This window comes from Triturus cristatus, chromosome 4_1 (genome assembly GCF_964204655.1).
Source record: "Triturus cristatus chromosome 4_1, aTriCri1.1, whole genome shotgun sequence".
Taxonomy (NCBI): Eukaryota; Metazoa; Chordata; class Amphibia; order Caudata; family Salamandridae; genus Triturus; species Triturus cristatus.
Genome location: NC_140585.1, coordinates 883,134,771 through 883,155,468, shown reverse-complemented (window position 1 = coordinate 883,155,468; position 20,698 = coordinate 883,134,771). Strand labels below are relative to the sequence as shown.

At 48.9% G+C, this 20,698-nt stretch overlaps 1 protein-coding gene across 2 annotated transcripts in view; it reads right to left on the bottom strand.

Moving 5' to 3' along the window:
* The window catches only part of COPG2 (coat protein complex I subunit gamma 2), a 341,223-nt gene that overhangs the window by 36,033 nt on the left and 284,492 nt on the right, over nucleotides 1-20,698 (bottom strand). The gene's annotated exons all lie outside the window — the stretch shown is intronic.

Genomic DNA, 20,698 nt, shown 5'->3' with positions numbered 1-20,698 from the left:
GAGGCAAATGCATACTATAACCATTACAAAGCCAAATTACACAGCATACAGCTAACTTCATCAACGTCACAGGAGGACACCAAATGGTGGGATGTCGATGCCCACCAACCCCCCCCCCCCCCCCCCCCCCCCCCAAAAAGGGACTAATACAACAATTCCGAACCCAACCACTAGATGGCGGAATAATGCACAGCATGTGAATCCAGAAAAGATTCACGCTGTAAAATGAATATGCTACTTACCAGTATGCATCTGTTCTTGGCATGTAGAGCTGCAGAGTTGTACACTTAGCATAGGTCGCCATCTGGTGTTGGGCCCGGATGTTTGCAGTTTGTTTTTCTTCTTGGACAGTCTTTGGAAGTCACGAGTTTGGTGACTCCTCCTTCGGTCCGTACTGCGCATGGGCTTCGGCTCCATCCTCAGATTGTTTTTCGCCAACAGGGAAATGATGGAGCGTAGTAATAACAGTGAGAAACCCATGTGTTGTATCTAAATAAGATGTACTGGAACGGATACAGGTAGCCGGGGAGGCGGGTGGGCGTGTACAACTCTGCAGCTCTACATGCCAAGAACAGATGCATACTGGTAAGTAGCATATTCAGTTCGAGGCATATGAGCTGCAGATTGTACACTTAGCATAGATTATATAGCAGTACCCAACCTTAGCGGCGACCACCGGTATCCGTTGCAGCTGTTTGAAAAAGTGTCTTTAGTACAGCCTGGCCCACCCTAGCTTGCTGCTTGGAATGCACATCTACACAGTAGTGTTTTGTGAAGGTGTGCGGTGTAGACCATGTGGCTGCCTTGCAGATGTCATCTAAGGGTATATTCCCTAGAAAAGCCATAGAAGCCCCTAACTTTCTTGTAGAGTGGGCTTTAGGGGGGAACAGATAATGTTCTCTTTGCCTTTTGATAGCAAATTTGTATGCATTTTACAATCCACCTAGCTATCCCTGATTTTGAAATGGGGTTGCCTTTATGTGGTGGAGAGAAGGAAACGAACAATTGTTTAGTCTTCCTGAAGGGTTGCGTTCTTTGTATGTAGTATAGTAACGCCCTTTTTACATCAAGTGTGTGTAAGGCCCTTTCTGCAACAGATTGGGGTTGAGAGAAGAAGACAGGTAATTCCACTGATTGATTGAGGTGGAAGGGGGAAATGACTTTGGGCAGAAACTTCGGATTTGTGCGAAGTATGACCTTGCTGTGATGCATTTGTATGTAGGGTTCCTGTATGGTGAACGCTTGTATTTCACCAACCCTTCTAAGGGAAGTGATAGCTACAAGGAAAGCTGTTTTCCAGGTGAGAAACTGTAGCTCACATTTGTGCATTGGTTCGAAGGGCGGACCCATTAGTCGTGTAAGAACTAAATTTAGATTCCATACAGGGGAAGGTGGTGCCCTGGGAGGAATTACTCGTTTAAGGCCTTCCATGAAGGCTTTAATAGCGGGCACTCTGAAGAGTGATAAATGCTGCCTGTTTTGTAGATAAGCAGCGATCGCTGCTAGGTGTAGGCGTATGGATGAATATGCCAGGTTACACCTGTGAAGATGGAGTAGATAGCATATGATGTGCTGTATGGATGCATCTAGAGGGTTGATTGTATTGTTACGGCAGTAAATTACAAATCTTTTCCACTTTGCGGCATAGCATGCTCTAGTGGTAGGACGTCTGGCTTCCATGATGATGTTCATACAATCAGGGGGAAGGTTAAGGTATCCGAATTCTAGGATTTCAGGAGCCAGATCGCCAGGTTGGGCTGAGCTGGGTCCGGGTGCCTGATTTCTCCATGGTTCTGGGTTAGGAGGCATGGGGATAGATGCAGTTTTTGATGTGGTACCACTGACAGTTGTAGTAGCGTGGTGTACCACGGCTGCCTGGCCCACGTCGGAGCTACCAGAATGAGTGTGAGGGAGTGCTGTTGTAGCTTCCTGACCACTAATGGAATTAGTGGGAGAGGTGGAAAGGCGTATGCAAATCTGCCTGACCAGTTCATCCATATCGCATTGCCCTTGGACAATGGGTGTGGGTATCTGGCGGCGAAGCTTGGGCATTTTTTGTTTTCGTGGGTGGCGAAGAGGTCTATCTGAGGATGCCCCCACTGTTGGAAGAATGGGTGAAGAACTTGTGGATGCAGTTCCCATTCGTGTATTTGTTGCGTTTGTCTGCTGAGCAGATCTGCCATGGTGTTTTGTACGCCTGGAACGTGCTGTGCCAGGAGAAAGATGTTTTGAGGAATTGCCCATCTCCATATGCTCTGGGCTAAGCGGGAGAGCTGGGGAGAGTGTGTCCCCCCCTGTTTTTGGATATAATACATTGCAGTCATATTGTCTGTGCGAATGAGGACTGCTTTGCCCGAAATCTGTTTTTGGAAAGATTTTAGGGCTAGAAAGATCGCCAAGAGCTCCAGATGGTTGATGTGGAGCGATTTTTGCTGTGGCGTCCATAGACCTTGCATGGTGAGGTGTAGAAGGTGCGCTCCCCAGCCGGAGAGCGATGCGTCCGCTGTTAGAGTCACTTGAGGAACCGGGTCCAGGAACGGCCGCCCTTTGGAAAGGTTTGTGGTGTTCCACCACTGCAGAGAGTGATGTGTGCGGCCGTCCACCAACACCAGATCCGTCAGCTGACCCTGGGCCTGGTTCCACTGTTGTGCTAGGCACTCTTGAAGTGGACGCATGTGGAGTCTTGCATGGGGCACTATGAAAATGCAAGACGCCATCATTCCTATGAGCTTCATAAACACTCTTGCTGGAAGAGAGTGCTGAGGAAGGAATGTTTTGCGTAAGGCTTGAATGCTTGTGATTCTGGCTGAGTTTGGATAGGCAATACCCTTGGAGGTGTCTATAGTGGCCCCGAGGTATTGCTTTGTGTGAGATGGTATGAGGTGGGACTTTTGGTAGTTCACCGTGAAGCCTAGCTGGTGGAGCAGTTGGATGGTGCTGTTTGTATGCTGCACACATTGGTCGTAGGACGCGGCTTTTATTAGCCAGTCGTCTAGGTAAGGGAAGACGTGAATATGTTGACGTCTGAGGTGTGCTGCTACTACTGCTAGGCATTTGGTAAACACCCGTGGTGCGGTGGTGACCCCGAAGGGGAGAACCGTGAATTGGTAATGTTGCCCGTCCACCACGAACCTGAGGTATTTCCTGTGAGAGGGGTGTATTGGAATGTGAAAGTATGCGTCTTTCAGATCCAAGGTTGTGAGAAAGTCTCCCTGGCAGAGGAGTGGGAGGACTTGTTGTAGAGTGACCATGTGAAAATGGTCTGAGTGTATGTAGGCATTTAGAGGCCGGAGGTCCAGAATGGGTCTGAGGGTCTCGTCTCTCTTTGGTATTAAGAAATATAGAGAGTAGACCCCTAGATTTCGTTGGTTGACGGGGACCTGCTCTATAGCATGTTTTTGCAGGAGTGAAAGTACCTCTTGTTTGAGCAGTGTGGAATGTTCTTGAGACATTGGACGGTGCCTTGGTGGGATATTGGGTGGGGTAGATGTTAGCTCTAGACAGTACCCTGACCGAATAATTTGGGTCACCCATTTGTCCGATGTTATGGACTCCCATACGTGGATAAAGTTTTGTAGTCTGCCCCCGACCGGAGTGGAATGGTCTGGGGGGAGCGGAGGGGAGTCATTGTGCGGGGGGGGGTGGCAGAACGGGTGTTGTTGGTTTTGCCCCTGCCCTTATTGTTGTTACCCCTGTAACCACCTCTCTGATTGCCCTTTGAAAAGGTATTTTGAGGAGGGGACTTGTAGGAGGAAGAGGCGTTATCGGTGGAGGAGCCTCTACCTGTGCCACGAAAGGACGAGCGTCGAAAGGAACGTTTGGAGGCTTGTGTTTGGAGTGCCCCCATAGACTTTGCTGTGTCTGTGTCTTTCTTCATCTTTTCGAGCGCTTCGTCTACCTTTGGCCCAAAGAGTGTTTCCTGGTCAAAGGGGTGATTGAGTATGGATGCCTGGACTTCTGGTTTGAACCCTGAGATCCTGAGCCAGGCGTGGCGGCGAAGCAGGACACTGGTATTTATGGCCCTAGAAGCAGTGTCGGCTGCATCGAGGGCACACTTAATGGAGGTGTTTGTGATTAGTTTACCCTCCTGTATAAGGTCATGAGCCTTGTGCTTGTATTTTTCTGGAAGGTGCTGCATAAGAGCCTCTAGTTCGTCATAGTGTGCTCTATCATATCGCGCAAGCAGTGCTTGTGTGTTTGCAATGCGCCACATGTTTGCAGCTTGGGAGGCGGTGCGTTTACCAGACGCGTCCAGAAGTTTAGATTCTTTGTCTGGCGGTGGGGCATCTCCTGAGGATTGGGAGTTAGCCCGCTTTCTAGCTGTGGAGACAACTAGGGAATCTAGGGGAGCAGGGCCCTTGATGTAAGCAGGGTCTGTGGGTGCCGCCTTGTACTTCTTCTCTATTCTAGGGTTCAGTACTCTGGCTCTGACAGGGTCTTTGAACACCTCTGTAGCGTGCTTGGTGACACCCTTAAGCATGGGTAAAATGGAAGTAGATTTGTCTTGTATATCAAATGTATCCAGTAGGAAGTCTTCTTCTACTGGTTCACTGTGCATGTCCACCCCATGGTAGTGTGCTGCTCTCTGCACTAAATGATGAAACCCTAAGGAGTCCTCTGGAGGAGACGGCCTTGATGGGTATAGGTCGTCCTGAGGTACATTGGGTATATCAGGGTTATTGTAATCCTCCCATGGATCTGGGGTCCCTGGTGGAGTGGGATCCATTGGGGCGTCCGCCGGGTAATTGTCCGGATCCCCATCATCTGGATCTGGGGATGGGGCCGGATCGTAGTGAGGTAAAGGTGGCGGAGACCTGTGAGGTGGAGGCGGTGGAGGAGGTGTGGGTAGGGGAGGCGGTGGTGGGGAGGGCACTCTGAGGGGAGAAGTAGCAGAGTCCTTCCTTTTGGGTGGAGGAGGAGGAGCCGGAGCATCAAGGCGTCTTTTCTTGGTAGTTAAAGTCAAAAGCCCAGTCTTTGGATCTTTGGACAAAGTCTTTTGTAAAGGGTCTGGTGTAAACAGAGCCAACGGTGTCGAGTCGTCTGTCGGCACCGGTGATTTCGGAACCGGGGGTTTCGATGGTCTGTGTGCGCCATGCTTTTTTGAGGTCTCCGGGTGTTTCGGCGTCGAATGATGTTTCGGCGCCGGAGCGTCGGTGCCGACAGATTTGTGTTTGTGTTTGGTCGGCACCGAGTGTCCAGGCTTCGGCACCGGTGGTTTCGGAGTCGAGCTGGATTTTGCAGTCTTCGGTGCCGGATGCTGTTTTTCGGCACCGGGTGTCGGCTGGCTCGATCCCGAGCTGCCATGAGACTTTGGGTGCTTCGACACCGGGCCCGAAGGTGGGGTGATCGAAGTTTTGGTTTTGGTTTTGCCCAGGCCGGCAGGCGAGGGAGTAACCTGAGTCTCTTTGGTTTTCGGCGCGGGGGTGGGAGGGGGCATAGTACTCACGGCCCGCTGCGCTGGTGTAACGTCCTCCACGTCGGAGTCGTCGGCCTCGGAAGCGCTGACGACGTCTTCCTCTTGCTCGGTGTGTGTTTGCCCCGAAGCTTCGGCGTCGTCTCCGAAGATGTCCGGTGGAGCTGCCGAGGATGAGTGCGCCATGGTGCGTCGAGCTCTTCGATCTCGGATGGTCTTCTTCGATCGAAAAGACTTGCAGGCGGGGCAGTCTCTAGCCTCGTGTTCCGGAGAGAGGCAAAGGTTACACACCTGATGGAGGTCGGTGTGGGGAAATTTAGACCCACATTTTGGGCACTTTTTGAACGGAGTCCTTTCCATCGGCCGGGACCGGAGTCGCGGAGGGCCCGAAGGCCGGTGTCGATGTACGGGATGGAGAAAAGTGCCGCTTCGAGAGATGAAGATGATGAAGGAACTCGAAGAATCGAGGATTTTCCGTCGAGGCTGGAACCGTAGAAGTTCGAAGCCGGAGCACGAAGTATCACATCCGAGCCCGATGGCGGAAAAAAACAATCTGAGGATGGAGCCGAAGCCCATGCGCAGTACGGACCGAAGGAGGAGTCACCAAACTCGTGACTTCCAAAGACTGTCCAAGAAGAAAAACAAACTGCAAACATCCGGGCCCAACACCAGATGGCGACCTATGCTAAGTGTACAATCTGCAGCTCATATGCCTCGAACATATAGTTATTCACTACTGGCTTCTGGTACTTCCACTGCATGCCAGTGTTTCCATATGTTGCATACAGATGGAAGGAGCAGCTTTCTTTTAGATCCCGTCTGCCGACAGCACATGCGCTGTCCACTGGGAGGGGTACTGTTAACTACAAGGGGCTTGGAGACCCTCTATTGCTTACAATTCATTGGCATCACTGTTACTCTTCTTTGTGGTCTCCTAATTGGCCCGAGGCATGTCAGCTGTCACTTCATTTTCTTTGTGTGGAGCATTGACAAAACACAGATTCCTCCTGGACAGCAAACTTACCATGAAAAAACAGATCAACACAGTGTCCTTAGCCTGCTTCCTCGCACTTCACATGCTACGAAAGATCCTTAAGTGGCTCCCAGTAATCATCAAATGGACCGTCACCAGACGTCTGGACTATGGCAACACACTGTATGTAGAAATCACCACACACCTCATGAAGTGACTGCAGACCATACAGATCTCAGCAGTCAGACTTGTCCTCGACCTCCCAGACAGACCCGCATCAACCCACACCACTAGAAACTCCACTAGCTCCACGTTCACAAGAGATGTCAATTCTAGATGCTGACCCACACCTACAAAGCCCTGCACAACCAAGGACCAACAAACATCAAACACCGCCTTCTACCAACCCTCCAGACACCTGCACTCCGCATCCCTCTCCCTCGCTCACACCCCTACATCCAGCAAAGGAAGACTGGAGGACAGTCTTACCTCGCTGCGAAGGCTTGGAATGGCCTCCCCCTCCGGACCCAACCCTCCCTTCAGGAATTCAGAAAGGGACTCAAGACCTGGTTGTTCAACTGATTGCACCCGAGCAGCCTAACTCAGCGCCTGGATACCCTAGTGGGTGAATAGCAGGGCCTTAAAATTCCTGATTGATTGATTCACTTTAGTGTCAGTCTGCTGCTCGTGCTGTGATTCACGTACGATTTCTTTTACTGCTGCACTTTTTCTATACTACTCTTCTGAAAATGTTCATATTGCTCATCAACCGTACAAGTATGCGTTTCAGGATACTTCCTTGGTTTCCAGTTCTCGTGCTGCTTTCTCCATTAGTTCTGTTTTCAAACGCTTTTTTGGACATCGTTTATCTACACCTTGAATGTCAATGTTTTAAGTATGAGACTTTTTTGAGATGTCTAACATCATCCTGACGTAACGGCAGAGGATCTCCCAAATCTATCAATCGTTTTTAAACACCCCGATAAAATTGCAACCCATCAACTGAAATGGGCAGCTGGGTGGGTCGGTAAGATGACACTGATTGGAGGGATTTTTTGGATGGCACCTCCTGACAATAGCCGTTTCCTCATATCTCAGACTCCTACAATTAAAATACTTAAACATTCTTGCTTCACACCCCGGCTTCTCTGGCATGCCCTTAGACTCTCAATCGCTGCGTGATTTCGATTCTATTTCTACTAAATGGTTTAGGCATTCCCAGTAATCACTAAATATTGGCGAGCTGTCGAATCGGTACTTACCAGAGTCCTGGAGACACCAGTGGAACTGTCCGCCAGATCCCACTGTTGGGTATCCTAAAAGATCTGGTGGTTCCAGTCAGGAGCACACAATGATGGGCCTAGAAACAATCCTAGACAAGAGACACTGTCCGCCCTGGAAATCACTACGACCAACAAGCATAGCAGAACTGCAGACTGCCATGGACTGGTGTGCCAATCAGGAGGAATTTATCTACTGGGCTAGGTCCACAAACATCTCAAAATATGGGGGAGGTGGTGGGATCATTTGTTCACGGATACACTTCTTTGATATAGCGATGATATAGTGAAATGTCCTGCTAGGACATTGTTGATAATCTGCCCTGCAAACCAATAAAAATGTGTTATTTAAAAAATTAAAACACTAACATCTTCCTGCAGCAGGGATCTGGTTTGCCTCCCACTGATGGCAAATCCACAGTGCACTGTACCAGAATCTGATACATTCTGTGATGGCTTACAATTCTTTGTAATAAAGCAAGACAAAACCGGATTCAATGCACCTTTCTATGCACTGAATAAACCTCCCAGAGGCAAGATATTTGCCACTTGTGTGATAATTGACAGCACAGACAGAGTTACCTAATCAGTTATGCGATTATATAAACAAATCGCTATGAAGAAAGGGTTTTATTATACGGAGTGATCTAAAACGATCCTGAGTCTGGTGTGAGTAGCTCACCCAGTTCCGCTTTGTCCTTTGCATTCTGGTACTTGTAGTCCATTATAATAGAGGCGAAACAAAACTTCACGGCAGTCTAGAGACTGTGCAGACTGCATGCACAGAAGAATTTGACTGAGGTTACAGGGTTAAATCTGGCTTGAAATACTTATACTTGGCCTCACATTCTTCAAAGTTAAATAACATTAGTATCATTAACATCCTCTTTCGTAGTGCAGTGGTAACTTTGAAATCAGGTGCAAAGAGTGCTTGTGTCGAACTTCCAATTATAGGTTGTGCACAAATTCCTATCAGTCCCTTTTTCTATCCATGCAAATTCCTCCAGGTAACACCTAGAGGAATTACATAGCCAAAACAGTGTGTAAAGGGAAACAACAATGACCTTGTGTCAGAGCAAAGAATCCGCCTCAGCAGTGAATGCCTGCTTCACAATAGGTTTTATATTACCTGAATCATTAGTTTATAAGCAACTAAAAATTAATTATAAACTATGTATAATTTTTTTGCCGTCATAAAGTAAGGGCTCATCACTAGTCTCATCCAGCTGAAGCACCTCATTCAATACATTTGGTGTTACCTCCTCATTGCTGACCTCTATATACAGGACCTCAGCAGCTCTCCGCATCACCAAGGCAAATAATGCACTCTCTGCAGTGGCATGGCCCAAAGGCGAAGCAAGCCGTTATCTTTAGTAGTGCCCAGGCCACTGGCATTTTGGAGATCCTCATATCAACTCATGGTAGGGCTGAGCAAATTCCCCTCCAGTATCATACATGCCATTAACAGAATCTATTCCAAAAAGATCATGCATAAGTGGTGTACCTTGAGGCAAGGGTATGGTGTCAGTATTTGAAGGATTGGCCTGTGTAGAGAAAACAGCTGCGGTGAGCACAGCCTCGGCCTAGGTCGGTGCGGCACTGTCTCAGAGTTTGATAGCATTATGGGTTGGGTAGCGTCGACAGGTCGCAATCCAGCATGGGGTGTGGCACTCTGAGGCATTCAGTACCAAATCCGGTATGGACTCGGAAATTAATTCAGAGGGCCCCACTGACGTCATAGGAAGTTGAAAGTAATACTAAAACCACATACATATGCCACCCATGCGCACTGACATCAGTTTCTTTTTTGAGGTTTGTAACTGATCAGATGTTGCAGTAGAGAGATATCTAAAGTGGGATATTTTTATGGAAGGTGAAAAGAGTCCATTGCACCGATCGGGGAGGCGGGAGAGCAGTTGGATAGAGTATCTTTCAGAAAGAGCTGTACCAAAGTTAGGTAACTTGTTCTTGTAATGTATACTTCTAACTGCAGATTGCTCACCTTGTGAATAGATACTAATGAAGTGCCTCCCAAGGGGGTGTATCTATGAAATGGCTTAAACCAGAAAGAACTGCGGAACTGCCCAGGCAAAGTGCCCTTCCACCCAGACCTGGTTATCAAGGCAATAGTGCTTCATGAACATATGGATTGATGGCCACCTCACGACCTGACAAATGGCTGGAATAGGCACTCCGCCGTCGCAGTGGTAGCAGCCTTAGCTCTGGTTGAATGATCCCATTCCCCTCTAGAGGCTGCTTCTTGGCCAATGCATAGCAGATTTTATACAGACGCATATTCACTTTGACATAGTCCTGTGCTGCAGTGTTTTACCCTTTTTGACCCCAGCGGACCTCACCAAGAGCTGATCGTCCACCTGATGATCCAAGGTGTGATTGATGTAAAAACTCAAAGCCCTCTTGGGGTCCTAGTGATAGGAGTCTTTCCTCTTGAGGGGTACGGCTGAGCAAAGAATACCGGAAGGGTGGAGGATTGTTTGACAGGAAAAGTGTTACAATCTTCAGCAGGAATGCCATCCTAGTCCGTAAAAACAGTTTGTCTGGGCAAAAGGGTGATGTATGGTGGATGACTGGATAGAGCTTGCAGCTTACTCATGCAATGAGCTGAAGTTACCAATCAGAGAAGGACTATTTTGAGAGTCAGTAGATGCAAAGGACAGCTGTGTACTGGCTTAGATGGGGTGGAGAACCAAGTTAAGGTCCCACTGTTGCATAACGGAATTTTTGGGTGGAAATGTATGGACCAAACCTGTAAGAAAACACCTCACAATAGGTGATTTAAAGGAGGACAGGTAAGCTGGTAAACACAAAATGGCCAAAATAGCCAACAAATAGGCTTTACCAGTGTCCATGGCAAGTATTTGCTGACCTACAGACAGCATAAAAATAGAAACATTCAACATCTTTGTCTTTAATGGGCTGTATGAGAGGAATTACACCAGGACACAAATGTATCCGAGTGTCTGGCAGGACATTTACCTGCTAGAATGACGACCATTACTCCAGGAGTGCGACCGAAAACAGTCTACTGTTGCCGCTCAATCTTCATGCACGGAGGTATAGATTGCGCAGGCCTGGGTGCAGTACCCTGCCCTGCTGCTGTGACAGAAGATCCTCCAAAATCTGAAGCTTGATCAGAGTGCAGATGCTCATGCCCCAACTTTCTAGATACCCCACTCTACAGGCACAATCTGGAGCCACTAGGATAACTTAAGCCCAGTCACTCCGGATCATGTTCATAACATGGGGCGCGAGAGGTGGCAGCGGGAAGGCATACAGGAGTCCTATGCTCTACACTTGGTGGAAGGTGTCTCAGAGAGAGACCCTTCCCTGGACCTCCAGTGTGCAGCAGTGCTGACACTGCAGTTTCTCGACAGTGGCAAATAGATAGAGTTAGAACTCTCCACATCACTGAGGACGCACTGTGGCACGTCCACTAGGGGTTGTCGGCTACATTAGTCTGCCCTGGTATTCGAAGTACTGCCAGGTGGCTCTCGACTTCAGGGATGCCCGGTCGACTCAGCCAGTTCCCGAGGTGCAGAGCCTCCTAGGACAGGACCCTACTCGGCCTGGTTTGTTGAAGTACCACATGGGGGTGGAGTTGTCCTTAGGAACCTGGACCAGTTTCTGCGACAGAGTCCGGTGTGATTTCGACATGTTGATTGAGAACCCCAGCGATGTTAAGATATCTGACGTCATCTGGAGGTAGTCCATGATGGACTGTGGGGAGCCCGCCAACAGTCACTCATTGAGGTAGGGGAAGACTTGTAACCCCCAACCTCCCAAGAAGTACTGCAAACCCCACCTTCACTTTCGTGAACACCTGAGTGGCACTGGTGAGGCTGAAGGGGAGCATGGAGAACTGAAAATGTTTATGACCCACCATGAACCCCAGGTAAAACCTGTGGCACTGCAGGAAGGAAATGTGCAAATAGGCATCCTGCAGGTCTAGAGCTATCATACAGTCTTGATCCAGGGAAGAATGAACTTAAGCTAAGGTGAGTATCCTGAGTTTGGCCTTTTTCAGGAATAAATAGAGAGGACAAAGATCTACAATAGAACAAAGGCCTTGGTACTTCTTCGGTATCAGGAAATAACAGAAGTAACACCCAGTCGCTTCCATTGTCCAAAAGAGACTTTATCTCATGTTGGGAAATTACCAAACGTTCCTCGAACAGCCACTCTCTAATGTGGTGTACTAGGCAGTGGATCAGAAAAACATTGTAAGGCATATCCTTGCTGGACTATTTTAAGCACCTATCTGTGGGATGTAATACTCTGCCACCTGTAGAGGTATTAACTTATCCTGCCTCTATTGGGTGGCCATGGGCCGCACAGGACAAGCTTAAATGGCTTGGTAGCGAGAGGGGCAAGGGATTGAGCAGTGTGTTGCCCCTTAGGACCTGGATGTTGTCAGCCGGATCCCTAACTCCGGCCTCAAAAAACACTTGGGGGGAGGGTCTGTTGCTATGGAAGTGGACTGTGGCATTGTCTGTCCAACAAACCCCTTCCAAGGACTCAAAAGTTGCACAAGTGTTAGGGATACTGCCGCACAGGTGCAGAAAGGCTGAGGGGGTGCGCTGTGGCCCTGCTTTCTTTTAAGCGCTGCAGGGCCAAGTCTGCCTCATCTCCCAAGAGACCAGTATTGTAGGAAATGGCCACCTTTTGTGTGACATCCTGCCAGGTTTATGCCCCATCTGTTTTGCTGGTTTTAGTACTTAGTACCCTTTATCCCATCTAACCAGTAGCAAAGTGCCTGTGTCCCCCCCACCTTTAAACTTGGTCGTATTGGCATACTTCTAGTGAACAAGTTACTTACCATTGGTAACACCTTATCTGGTAGAGACTATCTAGTCGCAGATTCCTTACCTTGGAATATTCCCTAGGCGTCAGACTGGATCCACAAAATCTTGAGCAGAACCTCTGCATGCTGGTAGGTAGTGTCTGCATCTTTTGCGCCCGAAGTGACATGCACGGTGCCTATACAGGTGCCCCACCAGCACGCTGATGTCAGTTCTTTTTCGTGACATTTTTGCACCAGAAGCACAGAACCACAATAGAATGCAGATGTACTAGTGTGCAGACACTAAGGGCCTACAGAGGACAAACTAGTTGGAAAATCAGTTCGTTTGCAGAAGCAGGGAGGATGGGAGACTCTATAAGGAATGCACGGCTAGACAGAGTCTCTACCAGATAGGGTGTTACTGAAAGTAGGTAATTTGCTCATCTCAGAGACTTCTAGCTGCAGATTCCTTATCTTAAAATAGATATCCTAGCAATACCTCCCGAGGGTTTGGCCTGCAAACAGAATCAGACCAGGAAGTTATGGAGGACCAAACAGGCAAAGTGCCGGTCACAGCGGACTTAACTGTTCAGGCAATAATGCTCTGTTAATGTGTGCAGAAATGCCCAAGTCGCAGCCTGACAGATGTCCAAGACTGGACTCAATGAGCCAACGCCGTGGTTGCAGCCTTGGCTCTGGCAGAATGAGCCCGCAAGCCCTCAGGGGGATGAATCTTGGCTAGTGCATAGCAAATCTTAATGCAGAGCTGGTCCGATTCTACATGGCTCTCCCCTTTTTTGATCTGGCAAACCCAATGAAGAGCCTATCGTCTACCCGATGTTCTCTGGCATGATTAATGTAAGATGACAACACTCTTTTTAGGTTTAGTCAATGGAGTTTCTTCCCCTCCTTTGTAAGATGGGGCAAAGCAAAAAATGGCAGCAGTGTGATGCTTTGGCTGACCTAAAAGGGTGTCACTAGTTTCAGTAGAAAAGAGGCTGAAGGACTAGTTTATCTGGAAAGACATTAGTTTTTGGAGGGGGCATAGAGAGTGGCAAGCTTGCTAACACTCCTCCGCGATGTAATTAGTGGCCATCAAGAGGACCATTTTGATGGTTAGCAGACGTAAAGGGCAGCATTGCATGGGTTCGAAAGATGAGCACGTCAAAAATGTCAAAACTAAATCAAGGTCACATTGGGGCACAATAACAAGTTACTTGTAAATCTTTTTCTGGAGGATACAATCTCCAACTGTGGATTGCTCAACTTTTGAATATCTCCATGTGCTAGCTTGGACCAAATAATATTCGAAAGTTCTCCTACGTTGACAGGTGGGATCGGTATGTACATGGCTCCATAAGCAGCACTGCGTGACATCACTGGGGCCATAAAGTGCCCCCTTCGGGGTGCTAACGTCTGTTTCCACCCATTTTTTAAAGTGCCTTCGAGGCGATCGGATGGAACCAACATCAAAATCTGCAGATGCAGTTCTAATCTCGAAATCAAATTTTTACAGACTAAAATACATATACATGCTCAATATACATAAACCGATTCCTTTAGCATATATAGTTATGCAACAGGAAGGAGGGTGGGTCGGTGAGGAAACCACAGGTAGAGACTGTATCCACCAAAAGTAAGTAACTTGTTCTTTTGGTGGGTGAATCTACCTGCAGATTCCTCAACCTTTGAACTGAGTACCTAGCAGTTCCACACCCAGAGGTAGGTGCATGCCTGTACAGACCAAAAATCCTGCAAAACAGAATGAGCGAAGTGACTGTCCCTCCTCACTTCGGAATCTAAACAATAGTGTTTTGCAAAATTGTGAAGGGAGACCCAAGTCGCTGCTTTACAAATAATTGCTACAGGGACTTCTATAGCGAAAGCAGATGTAGAATATTTAGCTCTAGTAGAGTGAGCACAAATAACTTCAGGAGAATCTCTGTGTGCCATTGCATAGCATATCTTATTAGAAATGATAATACATTTGGACAGAGTCATTTTGTGAACTGCCTTCCATCTCATTTTTCAGATATATCCCACAAAAAAATGGTCATCCAGCCAGAAATCAAGTGTCCTGTCAATGCAGACACCCATTTGGCGTCCAATCGAAGTGCTTCCTCTTCTTTGGTTGGATGGGTAGGAGGAAAGAGTGTGGAAACGGTAGCGGACTGGCCCAAATGGAAGGGAGTAACCACTTTTAGAAGTAGGCACCCATGGTTCTCAACACCAACCTATCCGGAAAGAAAGTTGTAAAGGGAGGTTTAATACTCAAGGCTTGCAGCTCACTAACTCGCATTGCAGATTTCAAAGTAATAAGACAGATAGTTTTTAATGTAAAAAGTCTTAAATGGCCACTATAAAGAGGTACAAACGGGAAACACATTGGATATGCAAGAACTACATTAACATCCAGGTCTTGAGGGTCTTCCTGAAGATGTGCACGGTGGGGGTGAGTCGGATGTCGATTGGCAGCTCGTTCCAGGTCTTAGGCTGCGATGTTGGAGAAGGTTCTTCCACCAGTTCTTGCTCTGCGAATGCACGGGGTTTCAGTGAGGTTGGCAGATCGGAGGTGCCTCTTGGGTACGTGGAAGGAGATTCTGTCGTTGAGGTATTGGGGTCAGGAGTTGTGGAGGCACTTGTAGGGGAGGGTGAGTATCTTGAAGGTTACTCTTTTCTCGATGTGGAGCCAGTGGAGGTTACGCAGGTGATGGGAGATGTGTCGGGGGATGCAGAGGACAAGTCTGGCTATGGTGTTCTGTATGGCCTGGAGTTTGCAGGGTAGAGACTTGTGGATTCCGGTGTAGAGGGCATTTCTGTAGTCCAGTCTGCTGCTAATGGGTGCGTGGGTGTCTTGTCTTCCTAGATTCAGGGGGGATCCATTTTAAGGTCTTTCGGAGGATGCGGAGGGGGTTGACGTAGGTGGAGGCGACTGTGTTGACCTGTCGGGTCATGTAGAGGGAGGAGTCTAGTACGATGCGGAGGTTTCGGCCGTGGTCCGTGGGGGCAGGGGGGCTGCCGAGGGCAGTTGGCCACCAGGAGTTGTCCCATGCAGAGGGGGAGGGCCAGAGGATGAGGACCTCTTTCTTCCCCGAGTTGAGCTTCAGGCAGCTACTGCTCATCCAGGATGCGACATTCCTCATTCCTTCCTGGAAGTTGAGTCTGGTGGTGATGGGATCCTTGGTGAGAGAGAGGATGAGTTGGGTGTCGTTGGCATAGGATATTATGCGGAGTCCGTGCTTTCTGACGATGGCAGCGAGGGGGGCCATGTAGATGTTGAAGAGTGTGGGGCTGAGTGACGATCCTTGGGGCAATCTGCAGTTGATTTCCTTGCGTTCGGAGAGGAAGGGTGGGAGTCTGATTCTTTGGGTTCTGCCGGCGAGGAATGAGTGGAGCCAGTCGACAGCGGTTTCCTGTATGCCAGCTTTGTGGAGTCCGGCGGTGAGCGTGAGGTGGGAGATGGTATCGAAGGCTACGGAGAGGTCGAGTAGGATCAGGGCTACGGTGTAGCCTTGGTCGAGGAGGGTGTGGATGTCGTCTGTGGTGGCGAGAAGAGCGGTCTCGGTGCTGTGGTTGCTGCGGAATCTGGATTGGAAGGGGTCGAGAAAGGAGTGTTCTTTCATGAATTTTTGTTAGTTGGATGTTGACGGTCTTCTCAGCAACTTTTGCAACGAAGGGGAGGAGCGTGATGTGGCGGTAGTTCTTGAGGTCCGTGGGATCTGCTGAGTGTTTCTTTAGTAGGAGTCTGACTTCTTTGGCGTTTCCAGTCATTGAGAAAGATGCCGGTTTCGAAGGTGGCATGATAGTGCATTGTAGTTCTTGAGCGATGGCGGCTCTGTGGAAGATGTGCGGGGAGCAGTGGTCCGTGGGGGTTCCTGAGTGGATACTTTTCATGGTCGATGCGGTGTCTTAGGTGGTGACTGGGGTCCAGTGGGAGAGGGTTGGCTGGCTGACGCTGGCGGAGGGGGTGGTTTTGGAGTCAGGTATTTGGTCGCTGAAGTTGGAGGGGGTGATGTCCGTGATTTCGCTGGGGGTTTGGTGAATTCCTGGATGATGCTAAAAGGTTCCTTGGGGTTGCTGGAGTTGGCGAGGATCCTGTTCTGGATGAAATTCTTCTTGGTGGATCTGATGCGTTGGTGGTATTCTGTCATGGCATTTTTGTAGATGGTGCAGTCTTCCGAAGTTTTGCAGTTTCTCCAGTTCTTCTTGAGACGTCTGCAGGTGAGCCTGGATTCCTGGAGGTCAGATGTGACCAGGTGGCCTTCCTGGGTCGCTGTTTGTTGGGGTTGAGTAGGGGTGCAAGCCTGTCTGTGCAGTTGGAGATCCACCTGTGGAGTTCTTTGGCTGCGAGGTTGGCATTGGCTGGGGTGGCGGGGCCTCGCTGTTAAAGGTGGAGTTGAGCTGCTCCTTTGTGATTTTGCACCAGTTTCTTCGTGGCGGGAGGGGTGTGAGTTTTGGCACCGTGGGTATGTTGACGTGGAAGTGGTCGCAGTGGTGGGCTGTTAATAGGGGTTGTGTGGTGTGGCTGTAGTGGCTATTGTTACCTCCAGCGAAGATGGGGTCGAGGGTGTGTCCTACCTTGTGGGTGGGGGTGGTGACGAGTTGTTTCATTCCGAGGTTGTTCAGGAGGGTGCGGAGTTGGGATCGCTGAGGTTGTTGAGGTGGAAGTTGAGGTCTCCGATGAGTATGTAGTCCATGGAGGCGGACGCAAAGGCGTAGGGCATGATGATGGCAGGGGTGAACGCAGTTGGAGGTCCGGTGGGGATGGATGAGAGGGTGTCTCTTAGGGTTGTTTTGAGGTTGGCATGGATCTGGAAATGGAGGTGTTCAGTGGTGGGCGGGCTGTGGTTTGAGCTGGAGGTGGTGAGCTGGAGGGAGCTCTTGTGTAAGATGGCAAGTCCTTCTCCTGGGCGGTTGGGACATTCCTTTCGCGGGATCTCTGGGATGGCTGTGGCGATGTCGGGGGCGTTTGAGGAGTTGGTCCAGGTTTCTGTGAAGAAGGGGATGTCTGGCGAGAGGGTGTCGAGGAGGCCCCAGATCTCTATGGCGTGTCTGTGCATGGAGCGCATGCTGAGGAGGATGCCCCGCAGGTCTTCGGAGGTGTTGGCGTTCTGCGTGGGGGCGGTGGTGAAGGTCTGGCAGCAGTGATGGCAGGAGAACTGGCTGTGGGTGGTGCTCGGTGTGGAGATCTGGCAATTGTTCCTTCCTGGGTTCAGTGCGAGGAGTGCAGCTGAGTCATAGCGGTGGGTAGTTGGAGTTCCAGGATTCCTGGCGCTGGCTGCGATAGGCACAGACAGGCTTGCCTTAGGTGCACCTTCGCCGCCCCAGCGGCGCACGCCACCATTAAATAGGGAGGCGGGAGGGAAGCTCAGCTGGGATGTGGGTGTGTGAGCGGCAGGGGCCGCAGGGGAACAGCAGCGGGAAACGCGCAAAAACGAGACACAGAATTAACAGTTACAGAATTAGCAACACCTACACAACAATACCTACAATAAAACAATGAAGAGAGAGGATGACACAAGGCAAAGCTGGCACAGCAAGGTAGGTGGCAGCAGAGGCAGACTCGAACCCTACCAGATCCCTATCAGCAGCAGCGGCACAACCGTGGAGCTACTGGGGAAGAGAGCAAGTCCCTGACCAGAGGTCAGATGTCTTGCTTGCTCATCCCTGCAGCAGCCACCATTAAAATCACTCTTGATTATAGCACATATCAGTAGGGTTGTCTGTCAAGACTTGCACTGACTGACCACAAATGGAAGGGAGAAAAACATTGAGAGCCAGACGTATTGCCTGCAATTCTGACAGATTGGTATGAAACAACCATTCTTCTGGAGACTAAAGTCCTCTGACCTCCAGATGAGCTCCCCACCCTAGGGTGAAGGCGTCTGTTATGACTGTGGCCACCAGAAGAGAAGGGTGAAACTGCTTCACTTGAGCAAAATTGCCAGACACACTCCTCCATTGAAGATCCACTGAAATGTCTCTGGAGATCTTGACAGAATCCTGGAGATCCCAGTTGAAACCACTGCCTGCAAAGGCACACTGGAGGGCCCTCATATGCTAGCATGCATGGGCGATCAACAGCATGCAGGAAACTAGCAGACCCAGCAGGCGCAAGACCTTCAGTACTGGAACTATTACTCCATTCTGAAACAATGGAATCATAGCCTGAATATCCAGAATATTCTGAAGAGGGGGGGAAGGCTCAACTCATTGTAGTGTCCACTACTATCCCTATAAACAGAGTGCACTGAGAGGGTTACAGGTGAGACCTGGGCTTGTTGATTGAAAAGCCCAGGTTGAACAACTGAGTCGTCACCTGCAAGTGACCGAACATCAACTCTGGAGATTTGACTGTGATGGCCCAATCGTTTAAATAAGGGAATACTTGTATTCCTAGCCATCTGAGATGAGCTACAATTACTGCAATCACCTTCGAGAAGACTAAATGAGAGGGCTACAAACTGATAATATTGAGAACCCCACCATGAAGCGGAGGCACTTCCTATGCAACTGAAGAATAGGAATGTGAATGAGAGTAAGCATCCTGCAAGTCGAATGAAACCTTCCAGTCATCTTTCTCCAGTGCAAGAAAAACCTGAGCTATGGTCAGCATCTTGAACTTTTCCAGTTTGAGAAAGCAGTTCAAAATCCTGAGCTCTAGGATCGGACGTAATAGACCGTCCTTTGTGGGAATCAGGAAATAACTTGAGTAGCATCCGTGACGCTGTTCCTACTCTGGAACCAATTCCACTGTCCCCTTTTGAAGTAGGGATTGGCTCTCCTATTGGAGGAGCTGAAGATGGTTTACGCAAAGTGATTTCGATTGGGGCTGAAAGGGTGGGGAAAATTCCTGGAAGGGTAGGGCATATTCCTTTTCCACAATATTTAACACCAATAGGTCCGATGTTATGATCTCCACCAATGCAGAAACTGGGACACCCATCCTTCTACCGGTAAACCATGCTCTAAGATGGAAACACTAGGGCTGCTTTCCTGTGATGTTGGCAGAGGAGGAAGACGAGGAGGGGAGCTGCTCGCCATCTACCCCTCCCACGACCCTTGTAACTTCTGTTGAAGAGGTGAATAACTGCTGCTGTTGCTGTGGATGCTGCTTTGCCCATGAAAAGAAAAGCTTCTGGAGAAGTCTCTGAATCCTTTGAATTGCCTGTAGTCTTTGGGCTGTGAATGAAGTCCCAAAGAACAAGCTGTGGCCTTGCTGGCTTTAAAACGTTCTAAGGCAGAATCTGCTTTAGCTCCAAACAAGCAAGAGCCATCAAAGGGTAAATCCGTCAGGGCATTCTGTATATCCTGTAAAAACCCAGAACCTCATTCAAGCATGCCTTCTGGTAGAACCACAGAATCAGCTGCATCCAGTCCAGACTGTATAATCTGGCGGGCTGCAGCTTGCCCATCATTCAAAAGTTCCGAAAAATGTCCCAAAACATCCTCAGGCAATTTCGAAACAAAAGACTTGGCAGACACCAACAGTGCATAAAAGTATTAACCCAACAGGCAGTTGCATTTGTAGATTTTAGTGACATGCTGAAAGATGAAAAAACATTTTGCTGACTGTTCCATTATCTTGGATTCTCTATCTTCAGGCAAAGCAGGAAAAAGATCCAGGGGTCAACTTTGATAAACATGAGGGTGAACTAGGTTCTCTGGCGAAGGATGAGAGGACAAAAAGAGAGGATCTCCGGGAGCTAGCTTATACCTTCTGGCTAATGACCTTGAAACAACAGAGGCCATCCATAGTTTCTTCCAAATATCTAAAATCGTCTCTGTTAAGACCTCACTAAAGGGTAACGAAGGCTCAGAGGGCAATGAAGAAGTAGAATGGAGTACCTCAGTCGGTATGTTTGATTAACGTTCTGAAGCGGGAAGAGATTAATCCAACATTTCAGATGCTTTCTTTATAACCGAATGGCTCGAAGTTACTTCTAGAAGGGGAATACCCTTAGGAGCCAATAATTCCAATTCTGGAGACTTATCCAAATCACTTGCTTCTCCTAAACCTGCAAAGTCAATAAGAGCTGCACCACTATTTCACCCTCTTCCTGGAGGATCTCCCTCTCCCAAGAAATATTGTACTTCCTTAATGAGCTGTTGGGTCTCCCTTGACCTATGGTGCGGCTTCGGTATTGGTTACAATGGTTCCATGGATGTAAGAAAGGCAACAAAGTCGAAGCTTGTGGCGTTAGTGCAGAGGTAGTCTGTGGAGGAGTCAC